Source organism: Amblyomma maculatum, chromosome 1 (assembly GCF_055883805.1).
Source record: "Amblyomma maculatum isolate TAMU_Amacu chromosome 1, ASM5588380v1, whole genome shotgun sequence".
In the NCBI taxonomy this organism is placed as follows: Eukaryota; Metazoa; Arthropoda; class Arachnida; order Ixodida; family Ixodidae; genus Amblyomma; species Amblyomma maculatum.
In genome coordinates, this window is record NC_139344.1 from 74,044,469 (window position 1) to 74,060,469 (window position 16,001).

Genomic DNA, 16,001 nt, shown 5'->3' on the forward strand with positions numbered 1-16,001 from the left:
CGCTGAACGTTCCCTTAACTGTTCACGACGTAGCGTTCTGTGCAAGCAAGGTCTTCTATTACAATTACCAAGCGTAATTTTATTCTGACGTCAATAGGAAGCCCGATTCTTGTCTAGGTCATTAATATTGCGCAAAGACTCGATCTTGCCCATGCCCATTCCGTCTTTTTGATTGCCATTAGAATGTCATTAGCTCGAGTTATTTCTCTGACCTACACTGCGCGCTTCCTATACCTTAACGTTAGACCTACCATTTTTCCTTGCATAGCCCTCTGCGTTGTTCTCAACTTACTTAGAGCTCTTTTCGTTAGCCTCTACGTTTCAGCTCCAAACGACTGAAACGTGGAGGTCGATCTGTAATACAAAAAAACAAAAAAAAAAAAATCAGAGGGTCTCTTAGATGTCTCCTGAGAATAGCGAAAGCCTACCCTTTCTATCCTATAATTTGCCTCCTATTGTTAGCCTCTTGTCGGCATTCATTGCAGTGCTAGATATAATTATAATTGGTTTACAGGAAAGAAAAGGCGCAGTTATCTGTCATACGTTATGCGACACGTGTGCGTTTGGACGGTACACCATCGCTCCTGTCGCGTGGCGTTCCTTGGCGCGCGTTCAAGAGCGGGACTGCAGATGGCAGGAAGGTTAGACAAGATGATACGTCTTTTTTAGGCGTTCATTGCAGTGTTACATATAATTATAATGTATTTACAGGAAAGGAAAGGCGCATTGTCTATCGCACTTTCTCAAGCGAGTGGGAGTTTTGACGGCACACCATCGCTCCTGGCGCGTGGCGTTAGTTGGAGCGCTTTCAAGTGTGGCATTGCAGATGTCAGGGACGCATCCCGCCTCGGGAAATCAGAACGCCGCAAAAGCGGGACACACTTTGTCCACGGCAGCATTAGCCATTAAAGGCTTTCGCTTTAAAAAATCGTCTCCACGCCACGACTAGGACCATCAGCCTTCTTTGCTCCAGCCAGACGCACTAACCAAAACTGTTGTGAGAAAGGAAAACAAAAACGACGACTCATGGCAAAAGCAAATAAATAACGTGAAACAAAGACTAAACAAAGAAAAGGTAAGAATGAAATCAAAAGTAAAATAAAAGTGATCGTGTACACGTCGGGAAAGCAACAAAACGCAGACCTAGTTCATAACGTATCCACGAGTCCGGAACTCGCAATGCTTTCAGATTTACGTACGTGAGGAGACAAGCGCACTCCGGTAGATTTTTTTTTTTTAACTAACGAATTTATTATCAACTAAGAAGTTTATTTTTATTATCTTCTCATAAACACACAAAGGCGTTGAAATTCAAGTGGTCCCTCTAATAATATGCGCCTCTCGGTACGTAAATCTGAACCAAGCCTAATCACACAGGACAAGATAACAAAAGCTAGCTAGAATAGGATATCCACACTAATGTATAACATTGAAGAAAGAAACGTTTCCGTAACGAGGAATGATTTTTTCCCTGACTACCGGCCTTTTAGGATAATGCACGTTAAGGGTTCAGTAATGCTTTTGTTTTTTTTCTGGTGTAAAGGTGGAATGTTTATGGAACGTGAAGCAGAAGAGTGCAAATAATATACCGCGAGGTAGATACAGGCGTTGAAAGCGCCAAGGTGCAACGAGAATTCGTAGTAGCGCAGTAATTGAGTTTGATATGGGGCTTCCATTGACCTGAGTGACATTTTACTTCATGAGGTATACTGCTCACGAGGTTGAACGTTACAAACTATTTTCACGCTGCTAGCTTCTTATTTCGCATGCCAAACATGTCCATAAAGGATGGCTCACTGTTATGCCTAGCTCCGATTACAGCGTACGAGTCTCAATGGTGGAGTACGCTCCGTGGACTTTCTCGCTACGAGCATTATGAACTTAAAGCCCGTGGCGTAACTCATTCAAGCCACTGAACCGAGATCTAGACCTTAATGATGTAAACTTAGGAAGTAATATTGGGAACAGCGCAGACGTACGAATGCCCTGCGAGAAATACTACGAATCGACTGTGGTAAGCAGTTTGCTCTCATTTCGGTGTTACCCTTCCCTAATAGCACAATGCCTTCTACTACGTAACGCCTTTGTGAAAAGTGACTAGGCTGCCCTTAGCGCTAACAATAATAAAATGAGACGTATTAGAATCCAGTGGGGGATAGCGATGGCGCATGCCCACTTCACTCAGGATACCCTCGAATCGGCCGGAGACAGGCTTCAGCCCGCTTTTAGAGTGGGTATTGCAGCCTTGTTACTTTTGGCACAGACAATATAAGTGACGAAAGGGCATCATATAAGCCATGGTATTCGGTGATAGTGTGCGGCATATAGCAATGTTTGATCCCATTCATTTGCATAAACCATAATCAATATCGCAGATCAAATAATGCAGAATAGAATGTTGCATAATAAGAGCAGTCGCTAACCCAAGGATATTACCGATGTTGGGAATTAAATAGCAGGAGCAATAAATGTTGTAATCAATGCAGGCAAATGTCCAAGATAGGCACTCTATCGGTAGCTGAAGGTGAACATTTAAGGCACACTCTCTGTTTGAGTTGGTATCGACCTTCTCATGGCACGAGTGCACTAACCAATTTGAGGTAATGTGCCACCGTTTCAAGTATAATGTTAATTGTTAGGCAAGGGTGGTTCCATCGGGAACCCCTTGCTTTTACCTGCGCCTCACAAATACAGCAATGCTGAGGTCCTACACATTGGCTTTTCACGGACAGATTTGTTATAAGAATTCTCGCATCCGACTTACGCCTCATCGCCCACGGTTCCAGCTCCTGTAGCGCTCTCATGAAGTTAGCAAGTCCGATCGTGCAGTCGAGAGACAGCTGCGCTCCAAGGAGCTTGCGGGTAAGGTCGCTTCTTGCACTGGCCATGTTGTTCTTGATGAAATTCCGTACGTAGTCGAGTGGCCGAGGTTTCGATGTCCCCGAAGTCATCGCTTCCATCGACGTGGTCACGATGGGCCCGATGGTACCCTCTGTCGTCTCACTTTCTCCAGCCAGTTCAATTGCTTTGAAGGATGAAGCATTTGTCGTCTGCGCTGCTGACTGTGTTAGGCACAATATCCCAAACTGTATTATGATGGAACTGCACGTGAGTCTCAGAGGGAGCATTGTTCAGGCGCGGAAGTCTATTCCAAGAGCAATTACACTGCTTGAAAGTGTCCACAGAGGAGCCTAAACTACGAAGTTGATCCCCTGCACACTATAGCGCACTTTGTCTTCGGGAGTGAAGCAGCTGAAAAGCATCGCGTCGGAACGGGAAGAAGGGCGCGCTCTAAGAATGCGAACTTATCCTTCCAAGCTGACGACTGCTGTTCTCGAAGAAAGCAATCTAATTCTTGGCTGAATGGAGAGCACATCATTAAACCAGAGGAGAGGGCACCTGCTTCCACCTGCGTCATGTGGAAAGGGTTCGAAAGGGAAAGGGATTGTGCACGTTTAAAAGATGCACTTCTAAGGTTCAGCGTAGCCGCTCTTGCTCAAGTCAGAAACAGGCGAGTAACCAACTGGTTACGTGAGGCTAATTGTCAAGTGCGTGCCTTTGAAGGTTTTCTGGGGAAGGAAGATATAAAAATTCGTGACGTCATTGTCCCGCACTTATGGGCCGCAGAATGGCCCCTTACGTTACCAAAGCGGTTCATTTGCTTCTTTCCTGATGAAAACGATCGCCGTCTTTACTGTGAAAGCGATGAGCCTAGACTGACGACATGACAGTTACAAGGTGCTCTGACACAACTGAACTACTATAGTAATGTGGGAGTTGTAGTTTTTTGTGTCGCATGTGAACGCACCCTCTCACTCGCTAAATGTGGAATCAAACTTGATACGGGCTGGGGCCCGTATGAGAAGACAAGGTGTAGACGGTAAGGGTAGAGATCGGATGACAGCGTGCGCCTGTCGGGATATACGACCTGCATCGAAGTTACGAATTGCCTGTTGAGAATCGCTAACGAGTACTTTGGTGGAGGGGTCGGTCAGAGCTAACATCCAGCGAGAACATTTACGGACTTTCGTGCATCTAAGTTTGAGCCGAACTTTTCAATCTGTACTGGCTATCGGGGTTAATGAAAAGGCACCAATTATAGCTGTGGCTTGTTCGTCTGTACAAGAAAAACGACTTTATTCCCGCTCCGTGCGACAATGTACTGCTCCCCCCCCCCCCCCCCCCCCCGCCGCTATTCAAATAGTATACAGGTCACGTACAGCAGTCGTCTAAAATAATATAAAAGCGTGATCGCTGTCGGAATTATACAGCCATAAACCTCAAAATCCACACCAGTTTGACTTCTGATTTTGAGCTGTCCACCGCGCGAACGTCGAGCTGCATTTATTTGCGTTACAATTAATGCAGACGTTGTCCAGAATAATCCGAAGCTAGATTTGGGAAAGGCTGCCTTGTTTCAGGAATAAAGCTACGTGAAATTATGTTTTTCGATCCAACCTTTTCGCAATTCTTTAGGAATTAGGAGGAACCTCTTTCCTGTGATGTGTTACTAAATTTATATTCACTTTATTTTACGTTGTGATATCTGACCTCTCTAATGCCTCTGCCCTTGAGAATAAATGAATAAATTGTAACGGGGTCTGTGCTCAAAGAATAGAGCCCGAGGACGCACTGAAAAATCGACAGTCCTAGCTCCAGTAGTCATGCGCCGCGTACTGGGGGTGGTGCTGCCGCGGTTATACGTCCTGATATTTAAAAGCACCCACGGCTAAATGATTAACCATTCTAGTCAGTCACGGAAAGAACAATACACAGGGGTCGTAATTCAGCTTCAGGCGGCACACGTAGACAGTCTCGCGGTTCCCTATGCGGAAATCCGTCGCGGTTCTCATCGGTACGAACACGGCGTTGACCGTGGAAACGCAATCGAAGACGCGGTGCAGGGTCCATGATACATAATAAAATGATAGGATGAGAGACTGGATCATTCACTGTTGATACTGACCATTGGTTTCATTGAAGATGGAAAGCTTTTTCCGCCTCCTCTACCACTGTGGATGAGTTGACCTGAAGGTGAAGATACGTTTCTTATCCGGGGGTTTCAGTGAATTTTGTCCGCGAAGTGGTCAGCGCACTTTCTTTACGTATTGTCTTTATTTCTTCAGCACTATGGAGGCTGATGTGTCCTTTTCAGGGGTTGGATGCAAATGACTCAACTAAGGGCCACGCCATGCGTTATCTACAAGAGGCTTGCTCCTCGCCCTCCCATCGTCTGCTCCCTTGGCAACGAGTTCATGAGCGGAATACGCTGACGCTGCTTCGTATTGAAGGTAATGAAGAAAAACAGGAAATGAGGTTTTTGCGAGATGTAAACAGCGGCCCGGTTAAGAGGCAGGACATAGCTTGAGACTAACTTCAACCAACTGTAGTTATCTAAGGTGCATCAAAATATTGCTGTAAAATGAAACAAGATAGACTGATTTGTACGCAGCTGGTAATGACGTCTTCACCTCAGGTATGACGACGCGCCTGATAACACCTGCGCATGAGAAAGGTGAAAGGAAAAGGGAAGTAGCACAAAGCTGCGGACTGGAAACAGAACATATAAGTCAGGTTTTGACGTTTGTCGGTGTCGCATCCTGTCCTTACTTGCGAGCGTCGACACACCTTAAATTGAGCTTCCTGCTTTATTTCACAAAATATACACGCAATGGAAAGCAAGGGCTGCCGAGAAAAAAAAAGCGTGTGAGAGTTTCTTTCCGGATGCACGTTGCATGATACACGTGCGCGGTAGCGAGCACCGGAGGCCTCGCTATCGCCGTTTCCTGCGGATAGCCGCCCGTTTCGCGCGTATACTGCGTCGAGCCATACGCACGGAACCATATTTTCAGGCGAACATTGCACAAGCAGGTAAAGTGAGGAAAAGGAGAGGGAATACGACAAAAAAAAAGGGGGGGGGGGCGTAATTAACGCTGACAAAAGATGGGTGTCACAAGTCGCCTGTCTGTAAGTGCTTCTATCCTTGTTTTGGGGCGCAATGTCCGCCGGAAACTGGGAAACCCAGCGTTTGAGAACCTGTCGGTGTGGTCGACCGCCGAGCCGTGCGAACCGCGCGCCAGCGGCAAGACACCGAGATGAAGAAGGAGCGTGGCCACTGCCCTGCGGTCCCTGGCCCTCTCCGAAGAGAGGGCCAACCATTGATCACCGCGGACACGTGGCTGCGCCTAGTTTCGCGCCACCGGTACCGCAGTGGCCGGACTTCCCCGAGTGTTGCCCTCCCGGTTCGAGTGGGCGCACGGGGCCTTAAGACCTGCCGCGCGGCATTCCCGCTTCAGTCACCAGAGCTAGCTGTTGAGAGTAGCACACGAAATTGGAATCCTCGCCCCGTGGAGTGCCCTTTCTGTCATGTGAGTACACGGACTCGCTGCTTTTTCGAGACCTCGCAGTATTGCCTCATTCTGCTTTAATCAAGAGATATTTGCCGAAAAGTGGTTGTTTCTTGCTGAATACGGACTTCGGATCATCACAGTGGCACTTCGGCCAACGAATTCGCACTTATTGCAACGCTTTTTAGTCTGATGTTTGCCTGCGTTCGCCTTACGATAAAATGAATAGCGCACTACATGCAGCCAAGCAATGCGTTAATTTTTTTTTTTTTCAGCGTTTCCAGAAGAAAAAAAAAGCAGTGATTGGATGCTGTTGGGCACAAAACTGTCTGACGTGAATCATATTATTCAGTGCTGTTAAGATTTGGCGTTAAGCGCAGCTAAGAACGTGACCCTGAAACGTTGGGGAATTTGAACTCGACGAATTGATGTATTCCGGTTTAACAAAGTACGTGGACACATATTGAATTGAAGTCACGTTTTTGGATTCTTCATTATGTATTTATGACAGTGAACTGAGTTTGAACGAGGTGTTTTCATTTTTGTGTTACACCTTTTGCAGAAATTAATGCCACCCAACGTCATCCTTTGTCGTGCAATGTCATGCTTAGCCATGACAGTGCAGTGCAAAGAGAGGCAAATCAAGCACACGTATAGTACTTTCCTGATCAAGATGTGAATATATGTATGCCAGATATTATATTGTTACGTATATGCCAGGGAAGAGGACGGTAATGGAAAAAACAGAGTGAGAGACGACGAAGCTGAAGCCACGGTTGGTGCTTGCAAGAACATTAGGTCCGTCATCAGCTGTGGTGGTTTTCCCTGAACTAGCCTTCTGCCACGTATCACCTTGGTGGAGGTGCGGGGTATCGATCCCCGTACCTCTCGCTATACGTGACAGATGATACGTGGCAGAAGGCTAGTTCAGGGAAAACCACCACAGCTGATGACAGGCGTAAATGTTCTTGCAAGCCCCAACCGTGGCTTCAGCTTTGTCGTCTCTCACTCTGTTTTTTCTATCGTCGTCCTATTCCGTGGGATATACGTAACAATATCACAGCAGAGTATTGACAGTACTATTAATTATTGAAGAATCTGTAAAGGTTATTTTGTATCGTCATGAAGAAAACGGCTCAAAAGTCGGTCATATTGCCTCGCAAGGAAAGGAAAAAAAAGTCTTGCGGATTTTCTAAGAGGGCTTGATAAACACCGGTGTTGATCGACGCCTAGACAAGGTATCGTGATAGGGATACGAGACAGCGCAATTCCATTCATGCTGCCGCGACCATCTACAGCTAGAAAAGTCCCACTCTTGCTGCAATCCGTCCCGGCTCCCGTGTAAAATCAGCATCACTTTATATATATATAGGACCAAGATCGGAGTAGCTCAGTTTGGGTAACAGGGTTGGCTGGCATTTTTTGTTAAAAAGTTTTGTGAACATTTTATAATTTCGGCGATATCTATTCGCAAGTTATAACTGCATTAAAGGGTTTCATGCCGATCGAATATGTTGAATTATAACATTCGAATGCTGTGCAAATATCCATTTCTTATTTCAGAATGAATACCAGGTTGCTAGCGTTCGTGCTTGTCCTCGTCGTTGGTGCAACTCTGACCCATATCGCCGCAGCTTATGAAGTGACTTTCTTCGACATTGGTGAGTCGAAATTGGATCGGGACTGTCATGGTTTCCTTTCTTGCATTAGTTAATTTTGTTCCAATCTGGAAGATTCGGTTATGTTCACACTTCCTGCACGCGAACGACCTCCACAATGTTTTTAGGAGGGAGGCTAGCGTGAGAAAGCAGAATTACATCGAGATCTTGATGCTTAAATTTCAGAAATGCCTCGGCAATGTCGCTCAGGGAATCAATGACAGCAGCTATAATTATTTTACAAAATGCTTGCTTGCGAGCCAGTTTTGTCGGCTTTTTTACCCCCTCGTTAGCGCAGCTGTTACGTTTGACACATTCACAGCCTGCAAGATATCCACGTATAGGCACTGGCAGACTTCCTCTAGTCCCTCTCATTTCTCTGGAAGTTTTTCCTCTCCCATTCTTCGCGTCATTTAAGCTTTCAGTCAGCGTCACGCTTATTGCTTGCACCGGACGCTGTAGGCATGAATGCCAGTAAACGACGCGAAGTCCGTGCGTCTTTTGAGAGGCAAAACTATTTCGATTGTTTTTTTTTTTTTTTTTTTTACTATTTCGATTAGTTACATTATAAAGAGATGCATTCAATCACTGAAAGTGTATCACAACATTGAACCTGCGAAAATGAAATGTTTAACCTACTGCAGCTTGTTGCTTTTCACCCAGCGTGGCATCTGTTTTTCAGTTTCCCGAACCCCCCCCCCCCCCCCCCACCCCCGGTATTGCAATCTGAATGCACGAATGTTATAATGGCTTCAAAAACTTTCGATTTGTAGACCTTTACTCTGTCTTATGCGAACCTCCATCTAGGGTACTCTCATCCGAGTTCAAACTTTCTAGATAAAAAAGCAGCGGCTCCCTTCTCCAGGGGAATGCTTAATTTTTTTTTTTATATATGAGCGTAACGTTCGCCAGTAACATATACGTGAAACAGGGGTTTCCATCGCACCATGGTTCAGGAAGCCGATAGTTCTTTTCAGCCATGTGTGAAAAATATTTTAATTCTGGGGAATAACACCGGACGTTCCAACGCATTTAACCATAGAGAGTTTATATAGAGTATTGCAAATGCAATGAGGTTGACTCGCTGCAGGCGGAACGAAAAAGATCAAGACCGAAACAAATGTTAACGAATATGCAGCGTAATACGTAATACTGTATAATTATATAGTTTCAGCAAGGAAACTCGGTCTCCAGTTTTGTTGTTTTTGTCCCGTACATTATGATGCCGTTCACAGTGAATTTTGGCAGGTGCAGAATAATTGGCGGTGCCGTGTGAGATTTTGGTTGCATGAATCAAATTCAGCGTAATAAATTAGGTAAAAAGATTCACTCTGAATTCATTCAGAAAGTACCGCCTTATATTAATAGCATTCACAAAGGGAACTCAAGAAATGCTATAACACCTGATCTGCCTCAATTTCAATATATATAAATATATATTGGAACTGGAATTGGTTTATTGATTTCTCGTACAAGCGAGAGGAGGCAGGGACTAAAGGCTATATATATATATATATATATATATATATATATATATATATATATATATATATATATATATATACATATTGCTTAGTGCGAGTTGAAGTTCAGCAGTTAACCTTGTGCCGCGATGAGCCGTCCAAAGTGGACTATACAGCATGGCCGAATTCCTTTACCTTGAGGAGAAAAGCAATGTTTTCTTTGCTATGCCACAAGTTGAAAAAAAAAAAAAAAAAAAAAAAAAAAAAACATGAGGTGGCATAAACTAATGCTGAACCACCACTACAGCGTTCTTCATAGTTCACAAGGCTGATGTAGTGCGTAAGAATCCACAGAGCACAAAACGAAGAGATGGGTTTATTTAGGAAAACCTACATTGTGCCGATAATTACGTATTCACTGTCATAAGGTATGGTAACTTAATATAAGAAATGTGGCATAAAGTTCCCAAACTGGCACCTGTTTCATCTTCACTGCGTCCTTTTTCTTTCTCTACATTTAAGGTATCGTTGCTCTTGCGCGCCGACAGCAGCTGTCTTGGACGCTCCTGTTTTAATGAAGGCATTAAAAAAGCCTGTCCTACTATTCTTTGTAAAGTGCCGTAAAGCTTAACACGCGCCTCCGGGTGACTCTTCCTGAGAAAGCATTGGTCATGTAGTCTATGCCAGAGGTAAAATATCATTCAACTTCATTTTCATCCCATTCAGGTTTCGGGTGCCCAAGATCAGCCCTGTCTTGCCTGCAAGAATGCAGAGATCAGCGAGGTCACCGAGGCGGCTATTGTACCGGGCCGTTCAACATTGTCTGTACTTGTTACTGAGCCCTGAAAAAAACTTGGGACTGTGATCTGTGGGGGTTTCAGAAGCTATAATTCGAAGGAACTGAGACCATACAGTCTTCAGTATGTCTAAACGAATTCTTTGATTGACTGCCCCGCCGGGGTGGCGCAGTGGTTACGGCGCTCGACTACTGTGCCCAAGGACGTGGGATCGAATCCCGGCCTCGGCGGCCGCTTTTAGATGGAGGCGAGAAGCAAGGCGCCCATGTGCTGTACGATGTGAGTGCACGTTAAAGAACCCCAGGTGGTCGAAATTTCCGGAGCCCTCCACTACGGCGTCTCTCATAGCCTGAGTCGCTTTGGGACGTTAAACCCCACAACCCAGCCCAACCCTCTTTTATTGGCTGACCTGCGCTTTGCATCAACTTTCAGATTGTAGTTTGTGATAGTGGAGCCATATCTGTCACCTTCCTGCGCCCTCTATGTTGCTCTGGTGATAGATTTCATGCCATTTCAGTCTTTACTACGTTTAATGTCTGTTGCTATGTGGAAATGTTAATTTATCTGTGATTATGTTTCTAAAAGCAAGAAATTATGGTCGCGGTTGCATGGGCTAAACCATTGTTCTGTTGTTCATTTATTGTTAATTCATTGCTAGTCAAATAACATTTCCTTCATTTTTTTTTAATAAACGCATTTTCTTGGTGCAACATTGTGTTCCAAATTTGTCTTGAAACGAAAGGAAATCGATCTCTCCTTTTGTATTTGTTACAGGCTTCAGTGTACTTAATTGAGTGTTTTATTTTCGCGTTCAAAGCCACGCCGCTGTGGTACAGTGGTTAGGGCGCTCGAATGCTGTGCCCAAGGACGCGGGATCAAATTCCGCCCGTGGCGACAGCTTTTCGATGGAAGCGATAAACAAGGCACCCGTCTACTGTGCGATGTATGTGGAAGTTAAAGAGCCCCAGGTGGTAAAATTTTCCAAGCCCTCCACTACGGCGTCTCTCTTAGAGTGCTTTTGGGACAATAAACGGTATAAACCAAATCATTTTGGCGCCTATTAGCCATGTTCATGTAGCGTAAATATTCGGTAACGATGCTACTCAGCGAAAACTTTGGAGGTACACTAGCGTTGGCACACTGGGAGCTGGTTGGAAATTGCTGCCCTAATGAGGTGGGACAGCGAAGTAACTCTGTCGAAGCAAGCAAGCTCAGTCCGTCAAGTGTGTTTATGCTTCCCTTAAGCCAAACCGAGCTTCTATAAAAGCTATCTTAACAGCTTATTTGCAATGTAATCAAAACATGACAGCGCGTTAAATGTGCGCAGGTGTGACAGTCATACAAAAACGATTATAAATCGTACAAGAACAAGTACACAGGCAATCGATGCATAAGTCTGACAGCAATGCATGGGCATCGCTCGTTGTCACACCGCAGGTGGCCACGCACGCTCAGTTTATTTTTCGATTTTGTTTTACACAATATCTTTCTTTACGTTTGAAGATGTTTGATAGAATAGAGGCTGGTTGTGCGCTCTTATGTGCCCCAACGTACCAGGCATTGCATAGAGACTGCCTTGTCATAAACTTGTGATACGGGCTTAACCATAATTACAGAAAGCTTAAAAAAGCCGGTGCATCGTACTCTTTCCCCGTACTGAAAGTCACAACTAACGGATGGTCGGTGAAGGGCCAGCAACCAGCAAGCGAAACTATGCGCATCGATGTGAGTAAATTGAGCCCAGATCTGCGCTGGCAGCTTTATTTGCTGATCCTGCTTCGCATACTTTAACCCTGACGTACGCTGCTGAGATTCGCTGGCCATGTCAAGTTCGCGACGGGGACGGCTTAACTCGCTGCCACAGACACCTATCCATGTTCTGGTTAATGATTTCACTCCCGAACAACGGCAGACGCAAGTTGCGACTTGCAGTTCTGATAGGTCTCACGCTGATTGCTTTACAAACCGTCCTGACACTTGTGCGGCAGTTTAGAGGCACCGAATGACTAGAAACTGGCATACCAGGCTAAATATCTGCCCTTTTTGGGACGTATATATATACGGCAGAGTTATATCAGTTTCTATTACGATTCTATTCGAACTCGAGCACTATTCCAATTCTGTTCTTTCATTTATATGGTTATTCTTTATTCTTACTTCCACTTTTCCCCCCATGCCCCTTCCTGCTTCATTCGCCTATACCTTCTCTAAATGCCTACTTTTGACTGATAGTCGTCAGCCGGCACATATTCCTTCGAATTGAACTTTCTCATGTTCACTCATTACTAATCGAATTAAAGACCTTGCTGCACCGGCTATCAGTCAAAAGCCACTACTACTGCTAAAACAAACACACAAGTGACTCACGTGTACAACGACAGTAGGCTGAGTGCCGCTTAATGATCTCAAAACCATTTGCAATAGAAGTGCAGGTAACAAGGAATGGTGAGCCACTCCGCCAAATACCAACAATGCGCAAAGCTGTGCACCAGGTTCGGGAGGGTAAGTCAAGACAGAAAAAAATTAGAAAAAAGAGGAGTGGTTAGCCAAGCCCCAATTAACAAAAACACGCAAAGCCATGCGTCAGCTCAAGGCGGCTGCCTCAGCAAAACCAACAAAATAGCAAAACAAACAACAACAACAATGCGGCAATTCATAATTAAAAACAACATGACTTGGTTTTGTTTATATGGGTCGTGATCCCTAAGTGACTCAGGCAATGAAGGATTTCGTAGTGCAGGGCTCCGGAAATTTCGACCAACTGGGGCGGCTGCGTTTCGATGGAGGCGAAACGAAGTGGAATCCGTGTGCTGTGCGATGTCAGCGCACGTTAAAGATCTCTAGGTGGTCGATATTACTCCGTAGCCCTCCACTACGGCTCACCTTTCTCTTTTGCACTTTCACTCCTAACTTCCTCCCTTCCTTTACGGCGCGGTTCAGGTGTCCACAGACACAGGTGTGACAGATACTGCGCCTTTCCCTTCCTGTGAACCAATTATTATTATTATTATTATTATTATTATTATTATTATTATTATTATTATTATTATTATTATTATTATTATTATTATTATTATTATTATTATTATTATTATTATTATTATTATTATTATTATTATTAACATGCACTAACTGCGCAGAGTACACGGGCGCCTCTGCTTTCGCCTTCATCTAAAAGCCCGGCCGCTGTGGTCGGGATTCTATCTTTTGTTCTCGAGAAAAGCAGTGAAATGCCGTAACCACTGAGCCCTGACGGCGGGACAGAGGAGGATGCCCTGTAGTTCGCAGCTGTGTTGAGAACTCAAGACGCCCTATAAAACAAAGCAAACAAAACACGATAACCAGCAGACGCTGAAAAGCAATAGGAGACAAGTACGGTACGAAGTTACAAAGGTAGCTGAAAAAAAAAAATATGTAGGCCCAGTTATGATTCAGTTTATTTTAGAGAAAGATTAAAATTCCCAGAGCTACGTAACGACCACTCAGCACCAAAAATTACCTGTGGTTTAGCTCTGGTTAAACCTGGATGGAAGCGGAAGCTTATTTTGCCTGGCTACGCCTGTGGCCGTATTATGGGGGACACCTAATCTCCGCCTTTAAGCGTATGACTCAATAGCGTACTAGTCTACCAGAAAACATACAAGGCCCTGCATTAAGCAAGCCGTATGAATGAACGTGCCTGCGTGGCCTAGGGGTAGCGTGAATGCAAGAAGCGTCCTGACAGGCTGATCCTAGTATAACCTTCCCATATGAAAGGAGAGACCGAGTTGGCAGCTCCGGCCAAACGTAACTTCGGGCTACCTTAAGTCAAGTAAGTGCGCGGCCATGCCAGCTGCCATCTACTGCCTGTCACTGACCCTATACCGACACTGACGCTGAAGGCTCGAGCTGAGTACCGTAGTGAAGCTTCAACTTCAAAAAGCACACATATGCCTAACACAGCCGGCACAAAACAAGAAACTAGATAATAAACATATCTAGGAAAAATACGAAGAGTCAAGCACTCGAATTAGAGTGGAAAATTGTGGCATACGCGAAACCAGAACTGCAAAAAAAAAAGAAAAATGACATAAGAATGCACAGCATAATGGCCTACGTAGAATCAGTCGCAATATTATGCAGCATGGTGTACCCACGAAAATGTGTGAAAAAATTTCTAGCTGTCAGCATGGAATACTATGCTCACAAATTGATTGCTCTTGCCTCTACTGCTTCAATAAAGTTTTGCCGTTCATTTTCCGTTTAAACGATAGCGTTGCACGAAAAAAGCTGCCAGAGTTCACAGAATTGCGGCACGTTGTGGCGCTCGTGTCGTGCTCCCTGACTGGCTTTGAAAGCGCTGCGATATCCGTAGCAGCCCTCTGCTCTAGCTGAGATAGTGTGGGGGTTCTTACTAAGCCGTCGAGCCTCTTCTGAGGTCTAGGCCGCAAACACCGAGCTCCCGCGATCGCACACCACGGGCAGCCGTTCTCGCGGCCGCAAAGTGGTAATGCGAAGTACGACACAACACAGAACAGGACTTTGCCCGGAACCATATGTTTATTGGGTCTTCCCAAAATAACGCTGGTGAAGATCTTGCTGGCGACCCTATCCTTTTGGATGGGGCCTGACAGTTAGAAGGGCAAAATGGTGACAACAAAGAAGTAGAGCGGGGAGATATTTACCTTGCGTCCTTCCGTTGTCGCGGCTCGCGGTCGTCTCTCTCCGGCGGTAGCCGGTCACCGCCGATCTCGGCGCATCTTGCCCTTTGTCCTTTTTCAGCCAATCAGTGTCGCATTTGCGAAGCCTAGCGGTGCGCTCCTGCGCCCGGCGAGGGAAAAGGGAAACGCGGCGCTATCGAGCAACCCGTTTGGGTTACTCAACCCCGGAAGAGAAGGAATACTTTTGTCCCCCTTCGTCCTCCGCGGCGCGCGGTGTTTCGGAGGGATGCGCGGTTCTCCTCGATCGCTACAATAGTGCGACGGTGCACAGAAAGTCACGTGGAAAATGCGCCATGAAGTGGAATTTTTTGTTGGGAGCTGCTGTGCGCGCACTACAAGGGGCGCAATTTTAGAATATCCCAATAAGTGGCGAAACGGCCAAATTTCCTATAGCTGCAGCACCGAGAGTAGCCGCACTTTGAATATTAAGGCAACAGATAAGTCTATATCTAACGGCCGACTTCGAATCTGTAGTTGCTAACCAGTGCCTATCAGAAAGACTTAAAGTTGCATAGCACAGATTTATGAAATTTTTTAATTAGTTAAATGTGACGCCCGCCCACCCTTGTCAACACTGCAAAACTCAAACTTCTTTGAAAAAATGGTACATGGCAGAATATATAGTAGCGATACTGGCTTCGGTGTACAAAGTCGCGTTCAGCAATGTTAGCGGGTTATTCAAGTACGACTAGAAATGCGTACGAAACTCACTTTACTTCTCCATCGTTATACGGAATTCATGAAACAGTGGCCAGCAAGTAGGGAGACGGACGAATGGACGAACTGACATACATACATACATACATACATACATACATACATACATACATACATACATACATACATACATACATACATACATACATACATACATACATACATACATACATACATACATACATACATACATACATACATACATACATACATACATACATACATACATACATACATACATACATACATACATACATACATACATACATACATACATACATACATACATACATACATACATACATACATACATACATAC

The 16,001-nt window shown here is 45.0% G+C and overlaps 1 protein-coding gene and 1 long non-coding RNA gene across 2 annotated transcripts in view; one reads left to right on the top strand and one right to left on the bottom strand.

The window, feature by feature from the left end:
• Window positions 1–2,894, bottom strand: part of LOC146202809 (nose resistant to fluoxetine protein 6-like) — a 58,029-nt gene extending 55,135 nt beyond the window's left edge. Inside the window, exon 1 of the mRNA XM_084602124.1 lies at window positions 2,765–2,894. The gene's annotated coding sequence lies outside the window, so the exon portion shown is untranslated. The remainder of the gene's footprint in view (window positions 1–2,764) is intronic.
• A 2,995-nt stretch (window positions 2,895–5,889) lies between these two features.
• On the top strand, window positions 5,890–14,512 carry LOC146202811 (uncharacterized). The gene is made up of 3 exons (XR_014703756.1): window positions 5,890–6,368; window positions 7,911–8,008; window positions 10,195–14,512. It is a non-coding gene; the product is annotated as an uncharacterized LOC146202811 (long non-coding RNA).
• Window positions 14,513–16,001: the final 1,489 nt, after the last annotated feature.